Here is an 8,841-nt window from a genome sequence, read left to right on the forward strand (position 1 = left end):
TGTGACACTTTGTGCTGGGAAATGGAGTGCTAAGACTGTCTAAAAAGAGACACAATCAAGAAAAAAAGGAGTATTTGATAAATAACAGAGAACAGCATCTCATTGGGCATGTTTTGAAAGGAATGTGAATTACAGCTCTGAATAATGAACTTGAGCAGCACTTAATTGAAGGACAAGAGACAATGCCTTTATGCCTAACAGCTAATTCTAAACTGTGTTATTGAAGGAATTGTTATGGAGGTTGTTGTTCATCTCTAGAGAAAAGGACCAATTGAAATAGCAAGGCCTGAACAACAAGCCCTGAGCCAATGGTGACCTCTGGATGAACATTCCAACCAAATGCTATATTTGTATCTGCTCATTAATGAATCGTTATTAGCAATTATCTTTGTATCTGTTCATTGGTGAAATCTGGATTTACCTTTCTGTGTTTGAAAATCAGACAAGGCTCCATCTGGCCTTTTTTGGGTGTGGAGCATCCCAGTCAACTGCCTTGGTTCCTCCTTGAGCCCTGGCCAGGCTTTGGGAGAAACCCAACAGAAGAATGAAACCAGATGTCCAAACACCAGAAGTGATGGCAGCTTGTTTGTTTAACAGTGTAAAGGCTGGGCCCTCTCCCAGCAAGGTTGGAGGCCTTGTTTCCTGCAAAGGTGGACACACCTGCAGGAATTCCCAGTGTCTGGGAGTGGCTCTGCAGTCCTTGGCTTCTCCCAGCTGATATGTGGATCAAGATGATGGTAAAGTCTGAGGGTAACTGCTGATGGATCTTTCTAAATCAATATAAGCAATCTTTGGTAGAAACTACTGGATGAGTTGCTGAACTCCTGTTGTAATTCTTTGCTAATGATTATGTGCTTTGCTGAGCTCATCCTTTTGTAATTCTTTGCAGCTTTGCATTATATAAATGACCCAATTCCTTAAGTTGGTTCTGTGTCTTTGGTGCTGACCCTGCCCACTGGTGAAACAGGGTTCCGTCCTGCCTAAGTGTCACCTGGGAAGACAAAAACCCTCACTCCAAATGTCACCCCTTCCTCCTCGTTCCCCCACTTTATACACTGCACATGATGTCCCGTGGTCTGGGGTATCCTTGGGGTCACTTGGGGTCACCTGTCCTGGCTGTGTCCCCTCCCAAGCTCCCCCACAGCCCCAGCCCCTCCCCAGCGTGGCCAGACAAGGGGCAGGGAAGGCCTTGGCTCTGTGTGAGCTCAGCAAGAACAAACCCATCTCTGTGTGCTCAGCCTGTGCTCAGCACCCGGCCCCAGCAGTGTCCCAGTGCCAGCCTCTATGGCATCGGTCCCCACAAGGGGTTTCCATGGCAATGGCCAGGCCAGGTGACCCAGGTGTGGTGTCCCAGGGAGGGCTGCCATGGAAACAGTGGCCAGCCCTGACCCTTTCTGTCTGCCTGAGCTGCCTTTGGCCCTGGCAGTGGCGTTTGCTGCTGGTCCCGTGGCGCCTGAGCAGCCAGCGCGGCACAGGGCAGGTGGCCATGGCACAGCCCCCAGCAAGGGATCCCCTCTGCCTCTGGGCACTGACACCAGCCCTGAGCAAGGGGCCCAGGCAGTGGGCTCAGGGCAGTGCCCGTGGCCACAGCCCCATGCCATGGCCCAGGCCAGCTGGGCATGATGATCCAGCCTCACTCCTGGCCCAGGCCAGCCCTGCACTGCCCTTCCCCACTGCCTGTCTGCACACAAGCACTTCCAGGCCTCTCTGCATTTCCCTTGCCCTCACTCTGGGCTCACTCACACACCTCCCAACAACCCACCTGCAGCTTGGAGCTGCAAGGAGTTCAAAGCTTGTCTGGCCTTAAGGAGTTGGTCTAATTCTGCCTTCAGCCAACTCTGGATTTGTGTTTATTGCAGAACTTCCTGTGTGTCTAAAACATTCCTTGCATGGTTCTGCCCTGGGGAAGGGGAACCTCCTTGGTGGCATCTTTGCCTTGGCACACACTTGAGGAGATTGTCTGAAACAATGTGCAGAGTTTTAGATTTCTAAAAAAAAGAAAACCCACTCTGCCTGAGTACAGCCAGTTCTGCAAGCAAAGCAGGTCCCAGGTGAGTGATGTGAGACAGGATGGGGTTGAGGAATGTGGAGCAAGGTTGTCCACACTTGGTCAGAGCTCAAGGCACAGCTTCTCTGAGCTGGCCAGACCTCCTTGGGAGAGACTCTGGATCAGTATCAGTCACTGAATGCATCAGTCACTGCTTCTCTAAAGAGAACAGTAATAAAATACATCCTTTCAAATAGAAATGTGTTTTTCTTAGAAGTTCTTGGAAACTTTTCTCCATAACTGCAGTAGGAAACCTTCCTAATGAACTGCTCCAGACCAGAGGGAAATCAAGGCACAGCCATGGTTTATCAGCACTTGCTTGATCCTAATGAGTCCCGTGGTGCATTTGGTGCTGAGCCCTGGAACCTCAGGGCCTGAGAGGAGATTGCACAAACCTTTCCAGGAGTCAAAGCCAGAAGAAAAATCTAAAGTGTCTGGAAGCATTCATGGGTCCCACTGATGTCCATCCCAACACAGGCTGCTCACGGAGTCCTTGGAGGAGAGAATTGGAGGTCAGGATTACACAGAAAACTCTCAGAGACTCAGTGTGGGAAGGAAAATCCAAAGTACCTTAAACACTTTGAGTATCTCAAAGCATGAATGAGCCCCACTGAGTGTCAATGCAAAGCTCCCAAAGGACTCATTAAAGCAGATAATTGGAGGCCAATTATCACACACAGCACTCCGACTCAGTGGAAAAAGTAGTTCCTTAATAAACTTTGAGTACTGTGAAGTGCTAATGAGCCCCACTGAGTGTTGTTACTGACTCAGAATCCCAAGGGACTTGTTAAAGTAGATAATTGGGGCCATGATTGCACAAATCTCTCATAGAGTCAGTTTTAAAAGGGAAACTCCAAGTACCTTAAAATAACTAAAGTATCTTGAAGCATTAATGAGCCCCACTGAGTGTCATTACTGACAAAGCCTCTCAAGGGAGTAATTACAGCAGATAATTGGATTGCACAAACCTCTCAGAGATTCCAAGGCAAAAGCAAAACCCAAAGTCCTTTGAAAAACCTGTCACCACTGCCTGCAGTTCTCTGCTCTGCCTGGGGCAGACACTTTCTCTCTCCTGTCCTTCAGTGGGGACCATTAAAACTTCAAGATACTTTGGAGTTGGATTCTGACTTGGAGTTCTTGAGAAATTTCATCATCTCCCTCTGATGTTCAGGGCCTCATCACAAGCCCCAAGAGGGTCATTAAAGTCCTTGTGCTGTGTCTGTGCTGCTGAGCTGGGCTGGGCTCCTGGCACAGAGGCAGCTCCTGGCAACCAAGAAGAGCTTAAAACCACATTTCTCTTGATGAGCAGCTCTTCTCCCAGCCCAGCAGGGCTGGGGCACTGCCTGCAGCCACCCTGGGCACAGCACACAGACACAGAGAGCTTCAATCACTCAGGGCTGGGAAGGGGCTGACAAGTGCCTGGGGGAGAATCACTCCCAGCCCTTGGCACAGGAACCTCTGGCTGCAGGACAACGCAGCTGCAGCTCCTGCAGTCCTCTCCTAAAGCTGGAACATGCCAATGCCTACAGACTCTGTGAGTACATTCTCTGCTTCTCTCCTGTGTAGAGCAGCCAGGGGTGCCCAGGGCTGTCCTGCAGAGCAGGGTCCTGCAGCCCAGGGCGCTGTGCTGGGGCAGGGACTCTGCTGCCTGCCAGGGACAGCTCTCAGCCAGCCCTGGGAGCTGGTGCCAGCACTGGGGGACAAGATCTGGGTGGAAGGAGACATAGCTGGTGAGTTGTGGAAGTGTTCTTCTTGGGTGGTGAAGATGCTGCATTGTTGAGGATGGCTCCCAACATGGCATTTAACTGCAGAACATTTCCAAGTAGATTATCCAGGGAGCAAAGCGAGGCAGGGGCTGCATAAATGGGGAAATCCTTCTTTATTAATCTACTGCTCTGTGTTGCCTAGATGGGAAATTGCACATAGACATTAATCTCTATGTTCAGGTTGAGGAAAAAAGAACCAAGCAATTTTCTCTCAGACCTTACTAAACCAGGCAGTGACGGAAATCAGCACAGGGTCCCTTGCAGGCAGCACCAGAATCACTTTTCCAGCCTCCTCAGGGTTGCTCTGAGGTTGCCATCAGAGCCTGCAGAGCCAGAGTTTACCCTGGGCAGTGCCTGAGCTGGGAGGGCTCTGCAGGGCAGAGCTGAGCCCCCAGGGCTGGGCTGGGCTCTGGCAGCACTGGCAGGGCCCAGCCCTGGGCACAGGGAAGCAGCTGCAGGCAGGGACAGCTCCAGGCAGCAGAGCCCTGGGCAGGCAGTGGGGGGAAAGTGCCACCAAGCTGGGCTGGGATATTGAAAGTCCTCTCCAATCTGAACTATTCCATGATTACTCTTTTTACAGATCCCCATGCCAAGACAGCACAAATGTCCAACAGCAGCTCCATCAGCCACTTCCTCCTGCTGGCATTGGCAGACACGAGGCAGCTGCAGCTCCTGCACTTCTGCCTCTTCCTGGGCATCTCCCTGGCTGCCCTCCTGGCCAACGGCCTCGTCATCAGCGCCGCAGCCTGTGGCCACCACCTGCACAGCCCCATGTTCTTCTTCCTGCTCCACCTGGCCCTCAGTGACCTGGGCTCCATCTGCACCACTGTCCCCAAAGCCATGCACAATTCCCTCTGGGACACCAGGACCATCTCTTATGCAGGATGTGCTGCTCAAGTATTCTTTTTAGTTTTTTTTGCTATAACAGAGTATTTCCTGCTGACCATCATGTGCTACGACCACTACGTGTCCATCTGCAAACCCCTGCACTACGGGACCCTCCTGGGCAGCAGAGCTTGTGCCCACATGGCAGCAGCTGCCTGGGCCAGTGCCTTTCTCTATTCACTGCTGCACACAGCCAATACATTTTCCCTGCCCCTGTGCAAGGGCAATGCCCTGGACCAGTTCTTTTGTGAAATCCCCCAGATCCTCAAGCTCTCCTGCTCACTCTCCAACCTCAGGGAACTTGGGCTCATTGCTGTTAGTGCTTGTTTATTATTTGGTTGTTTTGTGTTCATTGTTTTCTCCTATGTGCAGATCTTCAGGGCCGTGCTGAGGATCTCCTCTGAACAGGGACGCCACAAAGCCTTTTCCACCTGCCTCCCTCACCTGGCTGTGGTCTCCCTGTTCACAATCACTGGCACATTTGCTCACCTGAAGCCCCCCTCCCTCTCATCCCCATCCCTGGATCTGGCCCTGTCAGTTCTTTACTCGGTGGTGCCTCCAGCCCTGAACCCCCTCATCTACAGCCTGAGGAACCAGGAGCTCAAGGCTGCAAGTGTGGAGACTGATGACTGGATGTTTTCAGAAACATTAAACTGCTGGCCAATTTCTGAAAATCACTTGCAATATCTTTGATAATTCTTGTTGGTTTGGTTGTTCTCCTGTGCTTTACTTTTTTAATATTGCCATAAAGAAAAGCCATTCTTTGTGCCATTTCTCATTTAGTTTCTCTCCACCTTCCCCTGTGGCCACAAACTGTGCCAATGAGGTGCTGCACTCTTGGTGGCTTTAAAGGAACTCAAGGATGTCCCAGCCAAGTTTTCTGCAGAGATGCCCCTTTTGTTCCCTTCTCTGCAGCTGCAGCAGCAATGTCTGTGTGCAGAGCTGGGGGCAGATCAGGGCTGGCACAGCAGCTGTGCCCAGGAGCAGCAGCCCTTGGTGCTGCCAGTGCTGCTGCCGTGGCCCTGCCCCGCTGCCCTCCTGGCCCTGGTGTTGCTGTAGGGCCTGAGGGCTCTCGGGGCCGGGCACAGGGCTGGGGGTGGCAGTGCCGGGGCTGCAGCAGGGACAGGCCATGGGCACTGCTGGGGCAGCGCTGACGCCTCAGGGCAGGGCCTGGAGGCTCCAGGCTCCTTGCCCAGGCTCTCTCCAGAACACGCCCAGGCCAATGCTCAGCACAGAAAAGCCCCGGGAGCAGCCCCAGGCTGGCCCTGGGCAGGCTGGGGGCAAACAGCAGGCCTGGGGCTCTGCAAGGGCCCTGGGGGAGACGGGAAGGAGCAGCAGAGCAGGGGCTGATCCATCCCCACTGCGCTGGACACCCCAGGGCAGCGTCCCAGAGCGTCCTCATGCCCCTGCCAACAACATCCCCCCTGGGCAGCCCTGGCCTCTCCCCCAGCTCACACAGGGGCCGCATCCTTGCAGGCACAAACACGGCAGCACTGCCTCAGGAGCCCCTGTTTGCACTGCCCAGAGCAGGCCTCAGCACCCCCATGCTGTTGCTGTGGGGAGATGAACCTGAGGGAGCACAAATGCCATCAGCCCCTGGGGCCAGGAAGGGCTGGGCCACAGCAGGGAAACCACTCAGCTTTGGCGTGGCCTCTCAAGTCACACAGAGAGTTTGTTCCCGTCAGCTCTGAGTTTCCTGTGCCACTGCAGACGTTATTGCTCAGAGCCAGGGCTGCCTGGCAGCCACCCCCAAACTGCCCTCAGCATTTCCTTTGCTTTACCTTGGCTTTCTTTACCCTTCCCTGGTACAAATTTCTTATTCTTGCCCACCCCTGTTCCCTCCCCTGCAAACAGCCCGTCCCTGGTTGCCCTTTCCTCTCTGGCCCCACTCCCCATTGCAGTTCCTGAGTTGGCACCATGGGAACGTCCCTTGGGGAGCAGGATCATCCTCCAAGTGCTTCAGGAATGTTCCTTTAGAGGAACATCTGACCAGGCCCTGTCCCCATTCCATTTTATTCTCTCCACTTTGGAGTTGGCCTGCTGGGTAGGATATGGAAATCGGTAGTGTCTCAGTGTCTCCCCATTCTTCCCTCCAGCCCTAAATTGTAACTTGTATTAAACACTGCAAATGGCCTCATTTATCTGGTGGGGAAGATGTGAGCTGGAGAATGTTATTAGGATTTTGTTTTCATGAACCCTGTGATAGTAAAAAAAAAAATGAGGTTTGTCATTTTGGTGTGGTGCTGGGTGTTGGGATTTGGGGGTTTATTTCTTGTTCTTGTTATTATTATTCATTAGTATCACTTTTCATTGGTAAGACTTTTAAATCTTAGACATTATTAAGAGTGTCTGGATATCACTCACTGGGAAAATTCCTTTGCTTTTCCCACCAGGATTAAACTGTACAGTCAACTCCAAGTAGCCAGTGGATTCTAAAGATGGAAAATCCTGTTAATGGTGGGTTTGGTGCGGTTTGGAGCTGGGGAAGGGTCTCATCCCCTCCCGGAGGTGCCCCAAGCCCGCTCTGCTGCCACGTCTGCACTGGCGGCCCCTCAGGGCTGCCCTGCCCTGGGGACATGGTGGGACCCCCCCTCCTGCCAGGGCTGAGGCTCCTCATGGCCCCTCACAGCCCTTCATGGCCCCACAGAACCTCTCCTGGCCCCTCATGGCTCCTCACAGCCCTTCATGGCATTTCATTTCCACTCAAAGCTCTTCATAGCATCTCACAGCCCTCACAGCCCCTCATGGCCCCTCACAGCCCCAGGCATGGGGCTCCTCCCAAAGGAGGAGGGGTCGGGCCCTGCTTGTTCTCCTTTCATTTCGGTCCCTTCCCAGCCCTGAGGAAAGAAAGGCTGCAATGGAGCCTTTCCCCAGCCTTTCCCTCTGGGTTCATTGCGGCTGAAGCTCTGTGCTGGTGCTGGCCCCAGCGCCAACATCCCCGCAGCCCCGCAGGCCTTTGGTGTCCCCCCGTGTCCATTCCCTGTCCCCGAGTCCCGCCCGGCTCTGGCAGCAGCAGGAGCCGCAGCGCAGCGGGCGCCGGCCCGGCCCAGCCGGGGCTCCCGGGCAGAAGCAGCAGCAGCGCTGGCCCCTTCCCACCTGCTCCTGCCTCGCCTTCCAAGGCCTTTGTCCACCTCAATTCGGCACTAGAGGAACAATCACCCACCAACAGCCCTGATTGCTCAGGGCCCGCCTGTGCTGCCCTGACCCAGCCTGCAGAGAAAGAAAGGATCGGCTTCCAGTGCTGTTTTCAGCGCTGTTTTACTCACCCTGAGGTGACAGCAGGAGCTGCTGCTGCCTTTGCCTTGGCAATTGTGGATCATGGCTGCTCTTGCCCCTCTTCTGGTGGCCACTTGAGCTTTATCCATAAAACTGCAATTGTCCTTTTTGATTAGTGCCACCCAGAGGTGCTTTTATGATAGGAAACTCTGGCATCATGAGTAGCAGATCTCCAAATGTTCACAAGTCCCTGAGCACAGAGTTGAGGAGATTTAAAGCCACACAGGCCACATCTGCAGCACTCAAACACAGCCCTGTTGCTGCTGAAATAGAATCAACTGACAGAGGCCATCACAGAAATTGCCTCTGTGGTGTCAAATAAAATGAAAAAATCCACCAGGAGAAAGAGAAACCAGAACTCCTCGTCTCCCTTCAATGCTTCCTCCAAGCAGCAGCAGCAGCAAGTGGAGATGGGCAGAGGTATTTGCAGCTGCTGCTGATCCCAGCTGGAGCCCAGCCTGCTGCCCAGGGCCAGCGGGAACCTGAGCCCAGCCCGGGCAGCTCCCGCAGTGTCGGGAGCTCAGCGCAGGCGGGGCCAGGCCCAGAGCCCCGGGCACGGCCGCCCATTGCGGGGCAGCGGCGCAGGCGGAATGTCCTGCGGCCCAAACCTCCTGCTCCTGCCACACAGCAGTGCCCATCCTTCTCCCCCTGCTCCTCCTCTCCCAGCACGCCACCAATTCCAGCTCCCAGGAGCCTTCCCAAGACAGGGCTCAGGCTCCTGTTTCAGCCTGAGTGTCCCTGCAGTGGAACAGGGCATCTTTCAGGCACTTCCACAAGCTCAGGCTTCCCATTTCATGAGGCATCCAGGATGAAAATGGCCTCTTTCAGAAAGGCAAATCCTACAGGAATGGCTGAGAAATTATTAGA

At 53.8% G+C, this 8,841-nt stretch overlaps 1 pseudogene across 1 annotated transcript; it reads left to right on the forward strand.

Annotated features, from left to right (window-relative positions):
* The first annotated feature begins 4,416 nt into the window (after positions 1 to 4,416).
* Positions 4,417 to 5,350, forward strand: LOC310918370 (olfactory receptor 14J1-like; annotated as a pseudogene). Its single transcript has one exon. The product of its transcript is annotated as an olfactory receptor 14J1-like (transcript).
* Positions 5,351 to 8,841: the final 3,491 nt, after the last annotated feature.

Source organism: Zosterops lateralis, assembly GCF_965231275.1.
Source record: "Zosterops lateralis genome assembly, chromosome: 23".
In the NCBI taxonomy this organism is placed as follows: Eukaryota; Metazoa; Chordata; class Aves; order Passeriformes; family Zosteropidae; genus Zosterops; species Zosterops lateralis.